The 16054-nt window shown below is 48.7% G+C and overlaps 2 long non-coding RNA genes across 2 annotated transcripts; both read right to left on the bottom strand.

The window, feature by feature from the left end:
- Positions 1–10231: 10231 nt before the first annotated feature.
- On the bottom strand, positions 10232–12600 carry LOC127317376 (uncharacterized). The gene is made up of 4 exons (XR_007861093.1): positions 12547–12600; positions 12395–12458; positions 12207–12285; positions 10232–10749 (listed from the first exon to the last, which is right to left on the bottom strand). It is a non-coding gene; the product is annotated as an uncharacterized lncRNA (long non-coding RNA).
- A 309-nt stretch (positions 12601–12909) lies between these two features.
- Positions 12910–14691, bottom strand: LOC127317377 (uncharacterized). Its single transcript, XR_007861096.2, has 3 exons — positions 13838–14691; positions 13598–13729; positions 12910–12984 (listed from the first exon to the last, which is right to left on the bottom strand). It is a non-coding gene; the product is annotated as an uncharacterized lncRNA (long non-coding RNA).
- Between the last annotated feature and the right edge of the window lie 1363 nt (positions 14692–16054).

The raw sequence follows: 16054 nt of genomic DNA on the forward strand, positions 1-16054 counted from the left end.
TGTGTGTGGGGGGGGGGGGGGGGGGGGCTGCCTCTTCAACGTGACCGCGCCGCTGGCCGAAGATCTCGGCCCAGTGCTTGACGTTGCCACAGGCCAAGAGCGCCAACACGATGAGCCGATGTAAGGGTCTTGTTGTGGGCATTCATCTCGCGCATCCACCGCAAGGTGTTCGACTGAGGCGCATGAGGAATGACGATGCTGATCGAGCTTCCAACTTGGTATGAGTCGCATGTCAAGCGAGGTACCAGTTGTTGTACAATGCCCACACCTCGTCGGTGGTGAGGTTGCGTGGCCCGACGCCGTTTTCGGTCGTGGCTCCCTCACGATGATTTGCCATTGCTCTTGTCGGTGGCGAGGTTTTGTGCCTAGGGATTCTGCATGCGAGGGATAGGTATTGACGATGGAGAGAACCCGCATGTATTTATGGCTAGAAGCAGGCATGCGAGGAGGCAAATGCGCGCGATAACTCTGAAGCGTGGGAAAATCGCACTCCACTATGTGGGAAAAGCGCAACAACGATGAGACACGTCGCCGCTAGGAAACCAACATCACCTTAATGAAGGTTGACTGGTCGGCCAACTTGTCTTAGTTAAAACCTGACTAGCTGCTGTTATCACCAGATTTTGGCCAAATCAGGAGGTGGGCCGTAAGGGAGATGGGCTTGGAAGATTACACGTGGAAGATCTCTGAAGCGGCCTTGCACGAAGATTTTGGGCTAGATTGCCCGTGTATCTTTAATTATAGTAGATTGCATCTTAGGTTAAAAGTTAGAGTTTGTATCGTGCACGGTGGGGATTGTTCCCACGTTAGAAAGTCCCCTGGACTATAAATATGTATCTAGGGTTTATGAAATAAACAACAACCAACGTTCAACCAACCAATCAATCTCGGCGCATCGCCAACTCCTTCGTCTCGAGGGTTTCTACCGGTAAGCATCATGCTGCCTAGATCGCATCTTGCGATCTAGGCAGCAGAAGCTTCATGTTGTTCATGCGTTGCTCGTACTGAAGCCTTTTTGATGGCGAGCAACGTAGTTATCATAGATGTGTTAGGGTTAGCATAGTTCTTCGTATAACATGCTATCGTAGTGCAACCCTTGCATATCTAGCCGCCCTTACACCTATCTTAGGTGTAGGGGCGGCACCCCGCTTGATCATTATTTAGTAGATCTGATCCGTTACGGTTGCTCCTTGTTCTACAAGGATTAGTTTAATATCTGCAATAGTTAGGCCTTACAAAGGGTTGGAGGATCCAGCGGCACGTAGGGTGTCGTTTGCTAGTCCTAGGCAGGATGTTCCGGGGATCAACCTCGTGTTGGTTTTTAGGCCCTACCTAGGATCGGCTTACGATCACCGTGCGTGGCCGCGAGGCCCAATCGTGAGTAGGATGATCCGATTATGCGGTGAAAACCCTAAATCGTCGTAGATCACATTAGCTTTATCTTGATCAAGCAGGACCACCATATATTCGTGCACCTCGTACGAATCATGGGTGGATCGGCTCCCTAAGCCGATTCACAGGATAACCTGAGAGCCGATCGAGGCTCGTATTTAATGTTTACGTGTATGCCATGCAGGAAACTAAGCGAGGCATCTCCATCACCTTCCTGGCCAGGTATAGGTCAGGTGGCACGCCCTTGCATCAGCATCGGACGTGTGTACCAGAGGCTTTGCGGGCCGTCGCTCAGAGGGACCAGGGCCAGCCGAAGCCCTAGGTTGTTCCCGGCTCTACTGTGTTGCCCGTCGCTGCCCGTCGGTGGGTTTTGACCGCAACACATTCTGGCACGCCCGGTGGGACCAGCTTCGACATCAACCACCTCGCCATCTACATCTGAGATGGCGGACGGCACTCCAGTCACGTACGAGGATCTGACCGACGAGCTCAAGAAGAAGTATGACGAGATCAAAGTCATCCTCGAAGCCGACCTCATCGGCTCTTTCCACAGAACCCGTTCACATGGCATCAGGTGGAAGGGGTTCTCACCTAATGGTGCACTCGATGGGATAGACCTCTCTGCCCCGTCGGAAGAACGCACCAGGTCCCTGCGGCAGGAGATCAACTACTTGGTGGCTCACTCGCTACACCGCCACTCTGAGAACCTGGTAAACACGTTGGAGCGTGTCGCTCTTCGCGTGATCCAGGAGATCATGAGGCACCAGTACTCGCCGTCAGGACCAGCTCTCGGGACGCATCAAGGAGAGTTGCCACTCCAGTCCCGTCCACCGCTGCCATTTGCGTTGGCAGCACCAGAAGTGCCGACTTCACCGGCATTCGTCGTCTACAAGATCGGTGGTGACCCTAGTGACTACCAGTTCTTGCATGAGGCACCTAAGGAGATCCCTCACGGGTACACGTGCACGTATGTGCCAGATTGCGGTAACTGGGCGCTCACAAACCAGGCCACAACATCCGGGACTTCTGGGAAAACAGGAGCGACGTCGGCGACAGATCTTGAGAAGCGAGACGTGGCTAACTAAGTACGCCACCCCGACGAACCTCCAGAGCTCAGCTCCTGCGGTTGGCTCGAGCTGGAAAAGCAAACATGGCTGGCTAAGTACGCCACCCGGCGAATCTTCGAGTTCAACTCCTGCGGCCAGCCACGGCGGATCGAATCAGCACCATGCGAGAGACCAGTTCGGCATGGTGCCGAAAAGGAGGGCAATCGGCTATTCCAAGCCGTACCCTGACGACTACGAGTTGATCCCGCTACCACCTAAATATCGGCTCCCTGATTTCTCCAAATTCAGTGGATCAGATGGTTCCAGCTCCATCGAGCATGTGGGCCGATATTTGGCACAGCTAGGAACGGCCTCAGTGTCGGATTCACTACGCGTGAGGTTCTTCTCACAGTCCCTCACGGGATCGGCTTTCGGGTGGTACACCTCGTTGCCACCAGACTCGATCCGGACTTGGAAGCAGTTGGAAGAACAGTTCCATATGCAGTATCACTCAGAGGCTTCCGAGTCTGGCCTTGCCGATCTAGCACAAATACGTCAGAAGCGTGGAGAAAATGTGACGGAATACATCCAGCGCTTCAGGAATCTTAGAAACCGATGTTATTCGGTTCGTGTGACTGAAAAGGAAGCAGTCGAGTTGGCAGTAGCGGGCCTTGCAACACCGCTCAAGGACATGGCCTCCCAAGCAGACTACCCCTCACTGGCGCACATGGTTCAGAAACTGTCGGCATATGAACAGCGCCACCCGGACCTGTACCAGGACAAATTCAAGCGTGCAGTAGTCCTGGTCGAGGCAGAGGAAGACGAAGTTTCTGCGGGAGATCAAGAGGTAGCAGTGGCTGAGTGGACTCGGGGGGCAAACCCCGTGTCCTGCAAATGGGTAAAGCCACCAGGCCCGCCCAGGGGGTTTGATTTTGACGTGACCAAAACTGAGCAAATCTTCAACCTCCTGCTCAAGGAGAAGCAGTTGACGATTCCCGAAGGTCTCAAATTCCCCACGGTACAAGAGCTGAACGGAAAGCCATACTGCAAATGGCATAACTCGCTCTCCCATACCACCAACGACTGCAGGGTGTGGCGTCAGCAGATCCAAATGGCGATAGAAAAAGGACGTCTGATTTTCAACCAGTATGCCATGAAGGTCGACACCCAACCCTTCCCCGCCGTTAACATGGTGGAAGGCACTTACCCTGAAGGTTGCCAGCCAGGATCCTCGTTCAGCATTAACATGGTAGGACCTGGGCACCACTCTGGCAAAGATGGAGACGAGGGCAGCTGCTCTCGTAGCAAGGACACAGAGGAGGCCGCTCCACGCGATCGGCTCCGTCATGATGGCAAGCGCTACGTCACAGAGGGAGAAGTGAAGAACATAAGATATCAGCGACCCCTCTCTGATCACCTCCTCAACAAGTATGTGAGTCAGTATGACCAACGCCGACGATCCAGCGATGATGATGAAAGAGATCGTCTGGCTAGAGAAGCCAGAAGACATCGTCGGCACAATCACGATGAGGAGGAGCACGAGCGCCGTGCCAAAGGAGAATCAAGGGAGCAAGACTACAACGGTAGGCACTGGGACTGCCCCTTCTTCAGACACTGCTGGGATTCAGGAATGAGCCGATTGCCCACAATCGGCAATTGCCCAGAATGCAACCAGAAGAAGAAGGAGGCAGCCAACGTGTCCGTGTTCAAGCGCTTAGGGCCTCTCCCGCCACAAAGCAAACGTGCTGAGTGATACGTCTCCGACGTATCGATAATTTCCTATGTTCCATGCCACATTATTGATGTTATCTACATGTTTTATGCACACTTTATGTCATATTCGTGCATTTTCTGGAACTAACCTATTAACAAGATGCCGAAGTGCCAGTTCCTGTTTTCTGCTGTTTTTGGTTTCAGAAATCCTAGTAACGAAATATTCTCGGAATCGGACGAAATCAACGCCCAAGTTCCTATTTTCACCGGAAGCATCCAGAACACCCGGGAAGGACCAGAGGGGGGGCACTGGGCCCCCAGATGATAGGGTGGCGCGGCCCACCCCCTGGCCGCGCCGCCCTATGGTTTCGTCGCCCCTTCGACCCTCCTGCGCCGCCTCTTCGCCTATATAAAGCCCCTGGATCGAAAACCCTGATACGATTGACGAAAACCACAGAAACCTTCCAGAGCCGCCGCCATCGCGAGGCCAAGATCTGGGGGACAGGAGTCTCTGTTCCGGCACGCCGCCGGAGCGGGGAAGTGCCCCCGGAAGGCTTCTCCATCGACACCGCTACCATCTCCACCGCCATCTTCATCACCGCTGCTGCTCCCATGAGGAGGGAGTAGTTCTCCATCGAGGCTCGGGGCTGTACCGGTAGCTATGTGGTTTATCTCTCCCATGTACCTCAATACAATAATCTCATGAGCTGCCTTACATGATTGAGATTCATATGAGTTTGTATCACAATTTATCTATGTGCTACTCTAGCAATGTTATTAAAGTGGTTTTATTCCTCCTGCACGTGTGTAAAGGTGACAGTGTGTGCACCGTGTTAGTACTTGGTTTATGCTATGATCATGATCTCTTGTAGATTATGAAGTTAATTATTGCTATGATGGTATTGATGTGATCTATTCCTCCTACATATGCATGAAGGTGACAGTGTGCATGCTATGTTAGTACTTGGTTTAGTCTTTTGATCTATCTTACACTATAAGGTTACTTAAACATGAGCATTATTGTGGAGCTTGTTAACTCCGGCATTGAGGGTTCGTGTAATCCTACGCAATGTGTTCATCATCCAACAAGAGTGTAGAGTATGCATTTATCTATTCTGTTATGTGATCAATGTTGAGAGTGTCCACTAGTGAAAGTGTAATCCCTAGGCCTTGTTCCTAAATACTGCTGCGTTACTACTGCTTGTTTCTTGTTTCTTTGCGTTACTACTGCTGCAATACTACCACCATCAACTACACGCCAGCAAGCTATTTTCTGACACCGTTGCTACTGCTCATATATATTCATACCACCTGTATTTCACTATCTCTTCGCCGAACTAGTGCACCTATTAGGTGTGTTGGGGACACAAGAGACTTCTTGCTTTGTGGTTGTAGGGTTGCATGAGAGGGATATCTTTGACCTCTTCCTCCCTGAGTTCGATAAACCTTGGGTGATCTACTTAAGGGAAAACTTGCTGCTGTTCTACAAACCTCTGCTCTTGGAGGCCCAACACTGTCTACAGGAAAGGAGGGGGAACGTAGACACCACTGAGTCCCCTCGATGGGAAGATCTCGAGGATTCAGAAGACGAGGGACAAGAAGAAGAAGAAGACAGGTACCACCGTCCAAGGTGGTGCCCTGATGGACTCAGCCGTTCCCAAAAGCGCAGGGTTCAGCGATTGCGCGGCCTGGAGGAAGCCGAAAGGTTATACTTGCATACGCTAAGGAAGGCACGACCTGATCTGGCTGCGAAAGTTCAGCGAACCCTGGACGAAGAGGGTCGTCCACGGAAAATGGAGTGGCGTCCCAAGCAAAGGAAAGCCGATGATGAAACATCGGCTGGTACAAACATGGTGCTCGTCCTTCCGACGGAGCTTAGTGCTCCACGATTACACGATGCACTCAAGGTGGACGACAGCAAGCGCATCAACATGATAAGGTCCGAGGTTGGGCTGGTTTTATCCACCAGCCTGACCGAGTAGCGAGAACAAACCGATGAGCAAACGGGGCGAGGCTGATCCTTGTGATCAGCCCCAAAAATTATGAAGGGGCATTACAGAACCTTCAGTCAGCGCTTCAATCGATATGGAGGCCGATTCCAGCAATCGGCCAAAATTATCTTCACCACATGTTCTGCTTGTGTTCAACATCGATCTACTGGGCAGCGGCCACGGCGGCGGATGAAAGTCAGCCCGAATCCTCGCGGAGCCGACGTGCAAGTACAGTGCCTTGGCTAACCACAAAGCCGATATCTGCAGTCACCTGGCAGATTCGGCTCGGGGGGCATATAGTCAGATGAACATTTGCAGATAAACATGTGTAAACATGTGTGCAGTGAAACATTGGGGGCCGGTTGGGAAAAATCGGCCCCATCGACCTACCGGCTATGTGCTCAGGGCTCACATTGTCGCCAAGATGGTCAACCCTTTGCGTCAGTTAAGCTGTTGGTGTTTCATTTACAACATCGGCGTTCAGTGGAAGAAAGCTGATCAATGACCTGTGCATCCTCGCCGGTATTCTCGCCTTGATTAAGGCTCGGGGGGCAGCTAACTTGGTAGATGTTCTGTTTTGGGAGCCGATTGGAGTCGCGTCGACTGACCCTGCATCGTAATCTTCTCTGAAAGCAGTTCAGGTGTTGCAAAAGAAAACTGCTAAAGCTACGGAGAGGAACCGGAAAAGGAGGCCGTCGGCTTTACAGGTTTTGGACCGTCCTGTTGCTGCAAGAAAACTAAAGGGACTGGATTCTCAAAACAGCCGATGAGTGGTCATCGGCTAAGGGATTGCGAAAAATTATGGTCAGATATCAAATCGCAGCCTGAATTTGAGAAGTGCTTGACTGGCGGTCTAATCGACATTTGAATCCGGCTTCACGGGCGTCCAAAGGAAAAGGAATCCGATACGTTGTTATCGGTCTTGGTATGACAAGCGGAAGGAGTGAAATTGGATTAATTGAAAGAACAATTTTCATTAATTCAAAGGAGCGGCTTTACAAGAAAGAGCCGATGGCTCTCAAAAGACGGATCTGGTGCCTAGTGCACTGCTACTACTAGTCCTACTCTACTAGTCGTCGCTGTCCTCATCGTCGCCGTCGTCGATGTCATCAGCGCTGCTCCCAGGAAGCTCCTCGTCGCTGCTACCCAGCCCTTGGCCGGAGCTTCGTCTTCCTCGTCATCATCATCATCCTCGCTGTCCGCCCAGGAGCGGAAGCGCTTGGTCGGCGGATACCCGATGGAGGAGGAGGACTCTTCCTCCTCGTCATCATCATCGTCTTCGCTGTCCGCCCAAGCGCGGAATCGCTTGGCCGGCAGAAGCTTAGCGGGGGAAGAGGGGCCGCCCTCCTCTTTTTCTTCCTCTTCCTTTACTTCTTTCCCCTTCCCGTCGGGGGAGGTGGGTTTCGCCCAAGGATGGAGGTCGTCTTCACTTTCGCTTATCAGCTCCCCATCGATGAGGAACTTGAGGTCCTCTTCCCCATCGGTCAGAGGCAGGTCACCCTCTGGCGCGTGATCGGAGTTCCACTCCGGCTCGCTCGAAGAGAATGACTGGAGGGAGAGGCCGGAGGAGACAGAGGAAGAGGAAGACATCGCTACAGGGGAAGAGGGTTTTTTGGTGCCGATGGCTGGAACAGAGGAAGGGGATGAAGAGGGCTAATCGATCGGCACAGTTAAATAATAAGAAGCTTGGTGGAAATTTAATGCCATTGCAGTTTCCGAGAAAGTGATGCCAAAGCTATCGAATTTTGCAGAGAAGCTGGAAAGACAGGGCATCATGATGAAGAATCTTTGCGGCAGTGTCTGCTGTGCCACGACATGACCCTTCGAAGGAAAAACAGGGTGGTTTTGAAATTATCATTGCCAAAACCAGGGGGGCATGTGTTATCACCAGATTTTGGCCAAATCAGGAGGTGGGCCGTAAGGGAGATGGGCTTGGAAGATTACACGTGGAAGATCTCTGAAGCGGCCTTGCACGAAGATTTTGGGCTAGATTGCCCGTGTATCTTTAATTATAGTAGATTGCATCTTAGGTTAAAAGTTAGAGTTTGTATCGTGCACGGTGGGGATTGTTCCCATGTTAGAAAGTCCCCTGGACTATAAATATGTATCTAGGGTTTATGAAATAAACAACAACCAACGTTCAACCAACCAATCAATCTCGGCGCATCGCCAACTCCTTCGTCTCGAGGGTTTCTACCGGTAAGCATCATGCTGCCTAGATCGCATCTTGCGATCTAGGCAGCAGAAGCTTCATGTTGTTCATGCGTTGCTCGTACTGAAGCCTTTTTGATGGCGAACAACGTAGTTATCATAGATGTGTTAGGGTTAGCATAGTTCTTCGTATAACATGCTATCGTAGTGCAACCCTTGCATATCTAGCCGCCCTTACACCTATCTTAGGTGTAGGGGCGGCACCCCGCTTGATCATTATTTAGTAGATCTGATCCGTTACGGTTGCTCCTTGTTCTACAAGGATTAGTTTAATATCTGCAATAGTTAGGCCTTACAAAGGGTTGGAGGATCCAGCGGCACGTAGGGTGTCGTTTGCTAGTCCTAGGCAGGATGTTCCGGGGATCAACCTCGTGTTGGTTTTTAGGCCCTACCTAGGATCGGCTTACGATCACCGTGCGTGGCCGCGAGGCCCAATCGTGAGTAGGATGATCCGATTATGCGGTGAAAACCCTAAATCGTCGTAGATCACATTAGCTTTATCTTGATCAAGCAGGACCACCATATATTCGTGCACCTCGTACGAATCATGGGTGGATCGGCTCCCTGAGCCGATTCACAGGATAACCTGAGAGCCGATCGAGGCTCGTATTTAATGTTTACGTGTATGCCATGCAGGAAACTAAGCGAGGCATCTCCATCACCTTCCTGACCAGGTATAGGTCAGGTGGCACGCCCTTGCATCAGCATCGGACGTGTGTACCAGAAGCTTTGCGGGCCGTCGCTCAGAGGGACCAGGGCCAGCCGAAGCCCTAGGTTGTTCCCGGCTCTACTGTGTTGACTTCTATGATCTTAGATGGACTAGAAACGCCGAACAACCTATTGATCCTGGGTAGAAAGAAAACTAGTTTTCTAGTATTACATCAGTCTTTTGCATTCATGATACCACCTATGATATCTCGGTGAATCTTGCCGTGGAAAAACGAAAACGCAAAGGTAGAGAGGAGATTGAGGGTTTAATATCTTGTCGTCCATATAATTCCTCCCTCTAGAAATGTAAGACGTTTTAGCCATCCCATAGGTTCACTCACTTTTGTTTAATTATATACAGTCTACTTTTAATGTATACCTTGACTCTTTTCAGTTTATATATATAGTCTATCTTAAAAATATCTAAAACAGTGCACGGAGGGAGTATTAGACAAAACCGCGCGCGTCGTCGCGCCTACGCCACTTGGGAACAGGATCACCAGGTTGCGTCGCGGTGCCGCAGAAGGGATCGGGAATGATATATATCCCGCAGGCTGACTAAACTGCACGCATGGGTGAAGGCGCTGGACAAGCCTCCGACGGATGGCCTAGCTAAGATTGATGCGTGGTTCGCGTGCGCCGCATACCGATCCTCTGCCGGCGTGGCCCCTTGGATGTTGGCGTGCTCGTCGGCACCTGCCATGCCACCCGTGCGTGCACGCGGCTTCTGCCCATCTCCTCTCTACGATTCATCGTCCATGAACTCGGCGTGTGTGTTCTTTCTTACGTCATATGGAGCAGAAAGCTTTGTCGACCTTCTCGGCGTCGCGTACGTCGCGCTCGTGCGTGTCTGCTTTTTCCTGACTTGTGACGGACGACACGCCAACGGATGCCCGTTGCCCGACATGCGGTGCCGCTACCGCTTCTGGGCCTTTCGGCCTGCCTGAGCCGCTCATTTCTTCTCTACGTTTCCAGGGTTCTCTCAATGTCGCCTTCGCCCAGAACCCACCATATGCATACTAGATTTTAATATGCGCCTTGGCGCACGACCCCGTGAGACTAATTGTAGGAGGGAAAATGATAATAAATTTTCTGAGATTTTAAAAAATGTAGCGAACCACACAAAATTACAAATAGAAGAACATTCATTTACTTACCACCAGGGAAACATATATAAGAAAAATATATTATACCAACTAATAGTTGTTCATTCTGCCGAGAGCAACAAAAACAAGTGAACACCAAAGGCCACAGCATGGTCTTTAAAAGCCATGGCAGAGAGGACATATAGAAAAGATAAGCAGATTACATATCATCTGATAGCACGCCGACTAACTAAGAGGATCTACAGAGCCAATAGAACCAACGCAAGACACAGCCATCCAAACTAAGAGACCGCTAGAACAACAGCACACCGCGCAAGTCCTATAGGCTTGCATTCCATCGTAGTTTTAGTCATGAACATGAATCCATATAAACCCTGAAATAAGTGTGCAACTTGCATGGCTGATTCGTCGCACTGAGATCGCGAACTAAACGACACAGTTGACCAAAAAAAAGAACCAGGTGAGCCCGGCTCCCTCCTGGACAACAATGATCTCAAGCTCCATGCCTCCATGGATGGAACCATCACCGTCCACCTCACGTAGGTTCTTGGGTCTAAATTAATTCATCTTCTAGGTATAAACCTGAAAGAACATAAAAAACAATAGTGATTTAATAATTTGGAAGAAAGAGCTAGGAAAACATAAGTGTTATAAAAAAATCTATTCTATGCAAAGGCAAACAAAAATGCTGACATATAGCAAAGACCATCGCACTACTTGTTCTGACAGAAAATTAAGTAATTCGCGAAAGGGAACCTGGACCAGCAATATGTGTGTTGGATGGACCAGAGCACAGTTCATACTACAAAATGCTACTCGGTAAGCTATTTGTCTGTGAGAGTGATATGAACTGTGTCAAGAGAGGCGAGATAAGAAAAAAACACAAGTATGTGAGAACCTCCAAACCAATAGATATATGATGTGGCAACACAAACTCTTGAGCATACACATCTTCTTCGAATATAAAAGTTTCACTTTCTGTAAGCATAACCTAGATGACAAGAGGGGATAATGGTGAAAATGATTAAAGGTTAGGCATAGAAGAAGTTTTCGATTGCAGTATTTTGCTTTCTTTAACACACATATAAATGACACCTCCTCTTCCACCTTTTTATCCATTTTAAATTAAATTCAAGCTATTAAATTTGTAGACATATGTAATATGAAATTTTTATAACAATGATAGAAAGACATATACTGCAAAGTTCGGTTCTTGCTATGCCCTAACCATTCTAGTTCTGTTAGTCTATCACCTTATTAACCCTTAATTACTTTGAGCAAAACAAATTGGCATAGGACCGCATATTACTCTCATCTGATGGTTCAGTTTGGGAAAACGTATGTTAGTTGAAATCATGCTCTATGGATTGGGAAGCCTATTCAAAAAAAAAAGTGGTATTGGAGAATAAACCTGAACGTGAGGGCACAGGAATTAGCACACTACAACCATTCAGCTGTCATTGGGAGCATTTTAAGCCAGATTTTGAGTAGCATAAATTAGATTGGAAGAAGACCTAAAATAAACAACCCGGTTAAAATTTGGTGCCTACTTTTCCAACACATCAAGAAAGAAAATACTTGAGCCCGTGCGAGGTAAAGATCAGCAAGTAAAACAAAAAAAAGTAGACTGCAAGAAGACCTAAGCACATCTAGCTAAGCATAAGAGCAAGGTGGTTACCACTTTAGTATAAAACCAACATCAGATCCTAAAGCTTACTCACAGTAGAGGAGGATAATCCAGCAGTAAATGTACCACCCGAGGTAGCTCTCAGGCAACAATTTTCAGTAAGATGACAACATGCAAAAGGAAGGAAGAATAGAGGAACCATACCAAGCAAAATTCTAGAGAAGCAAATTCTCAAGGCACAGGAAAGTAGAAAGTGCAAAGGTGCACCAGAAAGGGAGAAACCGGATATAAATCAGTGGACAGAAGCATAGCATAATAACACAAATCAAGCATGAATAAATCGCAACCATTACATGTCATACAATATTTGACGCACAATTCAAGAAATAAGTCTAAAACGCTGTGCATGTACCTGGTGCGGTGGTGTCAGGCTGCATCAGCATTGTCACTTCAGCCTTTTATCCCCAGTTCCCCACTAACTTTCTGAGCTGCTGAAGGAATAAGGGGATTATCAGCCAACGCACACACACACATAAAAAACCAGAGAGAGGGAAACGGACATGTAGATCAACAGCGATGTTGAGATTCATCCCCAAGCACCTGATCTCATGATGGTGGCAGCATACAGGTTGTGAGGCGGCAGATAAGGCCAGAATCAACACAGCTGGAGGTGAAGATGTTAAGATAGAACTTCTGGGAGATATAGTAGTTGTTGAGCCGGATACATTCGGGGTGGCTGGCTGGAAGTTTACCTTGGCTCGATGTACTTTTGCCCTTCTCTATGATGGCGGCGGCCACGATCCTCATGCAATTAGATATAGTTAAATTGCATATATACAATCACATACACCAAATCTCTCAATGAAGATCAATGTTAGGCAGTCATTTTTTCCGATAAATAAAAGGTGCAATATAAGTAACTTAAATTTGAAAAACAACCCACTTTTGGTTCTTCATATTTGTTCAACAACAAAAATTAAAAGAGCATAAAACAAAATCGAGACCAACTGCGTGGATTTCTATCGAACAAACACAACATGCACAAACAAAAAGGATTTGTCATTTGCAGGGATTAAATCGAGAGAGAATCACAAGGAAAGAGAGGGATTTGGGTACCTAAGCTCCATTTGAGATCAGCCATAGCAACCACCTGTGTTACTCCATGAAGACAAGAGAACACCACAAATAATCTGCAAAGCAAATTAATGACATGCCAAAAATCCAAATGGTCAAAGGCAAAACCAAATCGACCACCGTGACAATGAACTCCTAATCGGGCAAAACTTTTAGTTATTGTAGACACCAGACATAATTCCCAACAACTGATAAAAAAGTTCTGATATATATAGCCATTGTAAACACCAACAACAGCTTGGAAGACAACAGCAGATCTACTTTCATAGATTTAATGTGCGCTCATCTATATGTGAGGAAACAATGGTCACATGGTTAATTAGCAGCCACCAGGCAGTAATACGAACATGAAAAAAATAACGCTAAACGGAAGAAGATATCAGAAGTTGCAAACCTGCACAAAGTTATGATAGTTTTAACCTATAAACTCGAAAGAAGGCAAAGGGAACAGAAAACTATTCTGATGTTTCAAATTATTGTTTCATGATGAACGGCTCAAAGTGTCCAGCTTTCAGAATGTAGTGCCTAATATATGAACTGGTAGTGTCCAGAGGTAAAATAAATTGTGCTCGTAAGGGATTGATCCCCCCTCCTATCATTGCTCATATTTTAAAAACAATAGAGCTGCAGAAGGTAGTAACTGCTCAATGTAATAGTATGGGAATTTACCTAATCTATAAGCATCACATGCGGAAATTAATTTTGATTATTTGGAAAATATAGCAGCTGATGAGCTAGAAGAGCAACTATAGCAGCATGGGAAGCTGCTCCAGGAGGCCGTCCTTGCTCAGGTTTCTCAACCTTCTCTTACCAACGAAACAAATCAATCAAGTATCAAACCATGATGACACGAGTAAAACTTAAATAGGAACAACTGGTTTAGAAGAAGTTGCAAGTAAAGTCACGAACCTTGAGAGATATACTTGCCGCTGGTGCCAGCGTTGGAGGCATGAACCCCCTAACTCATGAGCCAGAGTATGCGCACACCCTCATACTGTCATACACGATCACCGCAAGCTGGTAAACGTGTTTTCTCAACTGTCCACAACAATTGAGCAATATTTACTGCCACGATGCAACGGTTAAGCAGCCAACCAAGCAATATTTCGAACTCCGGGGCATATCAGATTTGGTTCCAATCACAAGCAACCTGCTAGATAGAGCTAGATAGAAAGCTTGTAGGTATAAGCAAATGATGATGCCAATTCACATGGTACCTTTTCTAGACAAACAACATAGCGTAATAAGAGGAAATATCTATCTTTGCAAGGAAATAATTTACATTCCCAGACTTTAAACATAGTGCCTCTCTATAACATGGATGATGACATGGCTCTCTCTCTAAAATCAGGAATTCCTCATCCCATCTAGCTTGCCCTGAAGAACAAAATTCTTGGAGGAATTATCAACAAACAAAAGGCACAGGAAGGCAAAGCCTAGTAATCAAGTGAATGGTAAAGCAAATTCGTGATTCAAAGATTATATAATTTATGTGCTCTTTTGGACAGAGGGGCGTTATTTAAAAACATCAAGTGCATCACAGTTCCTTGTTTCTCTTTTTGTCTTGAAAAAATTAGGCTAAAACAATTACCAAGAAAAGTCAAAAAAATCTAATTATTAACATATTTTAGCAACATCAGATTATATGGTCTAGATTTAGAATCTAGTCAATCAAAACATTAGGGTTCTGAACAAGGAAAGGGAAAGAATGTAGAGGAAAGAAACTCAACCTCTGTAACTGGTTGCTGCCACTGTGGGTATCTTCTCAGAGATTGGAGGAGAAGGCGTTGATGCAAGGTACCTGCTGCTAACGGCAGGGGCAAATCGGCCGCCGACGGTTGAAGCGCGCGGTCGGTAGAGGCGGCGCGGAGAGGAGAGCAGGGGCGGCGGCTCTGAGGAGGAGGCAGGGGCGGCGGCGCTGAGGAGGAGGCGGCGTCGGCGCTGAGGAAGACGCAGGGGCGGCGGCGCGAGCGCAGAGGATGGCCGGGAGGATGGTGAGGCGGAGCGTCGCTGCCGCCAACTCTCTTCGGCGACCATCGCCCCTGGCCCGGGAGTATGGAGAGGGCGGCGACGCGAGAAGGGCGGCCGGGGCGAGGCGACGGAAGAAGAGCGGGACCATGCACCCGATTGGCGCGCTCCCGCGGCGCGGCTGGTGCTGGGCGTGCTCATCGGCTCCGCTGTGCTGCTCGGCTGCGGCGCGGCCCTGGCGGCGGCGGCGGCGGCGGAGGACTCCATCAGGGCTCGGGTGGAAGAGAGGCGATGCGGGGATTGGGGAGAACCACCCCACGTCCTGTCCTGGGATTGGTGGAGCGCTAGCGACGTCGGGCCGAGAGGGCTTTTAGCGACCCATGGATAAAATGCGGGTTCGTGCGAGGGCCTCGCGCCCTGGACGGAACGGCCGGCCGGGATCGCTCCACGTCAGCTCGATCGGACGGCCCAAAATCCAAACGCCTGTGAGAGCCCCATGGGGGTGCAGCAATCATACCGTGAGATGCATAGTACTACGACACACTGCTGGTGCGCTGGGACCACCATTCTCCCAAAGCACTCCACCCTCCGTCGCCCACTGCACGTTGCCGAATTCCGTGCGTGGCTCCCGTCGCCTGGCTGCCATGCCGCCCCAAGGCCTGCCCCCGTGTACCTAAAACTGGGTGGCGCCATCACCGCTCATGTCCACTCTCAAACTGTCCACTGCACTACTACTGCAGCTCTCCGCCCACTTCAAGATGGCCCTGTTTGTATGCGCGCAGTCAAAAGAAGAATAAGCTACACAGATCATTTATTCATGTTTCGGTCTTTCGGAGATTAGAAGAGCATGTCTAACAGCCTCTTACTTTTCTGCCCCGTGTTTCGCGATTTTTTCGCCTCGTATAAAAAAGTGCTCGTCGATACACCGTTTCGTCTAGCAGACCCCATATTTCACCCCGTAAATTCGTAAATTTAAAACCCCAGGAAACTTGTTCATATTCATAGTTCGTCGATCATACAGGCGGATCAACGTATATACATACAAAATGCGCGATCCTAAATGGATCGCGACTTCTAGTCGGAGAGATCGACGATGTACGCGTCCGCCTCCACCTCCCGCAACTGCGCCTCCTTCACGGCGGCGATGGCCGCCGCCTT

The sequence above is a fragment of the Lolium perenne genome, chromosome 7 (assembly GCF_019359855.2).
Source record: "Lolium perenne isolate Kyuss_39 chromosome 7, Kyuss_2.0, whole genome shotgun sequence".
In the NCBI taxonomy this organism is placed as follows: domain Eukaryota; kingdom Viridiplantae; phylum Streptophyta; class Magnoliopsida; order Poales; family Poaceae; genus Lolium; species Lolium perenne.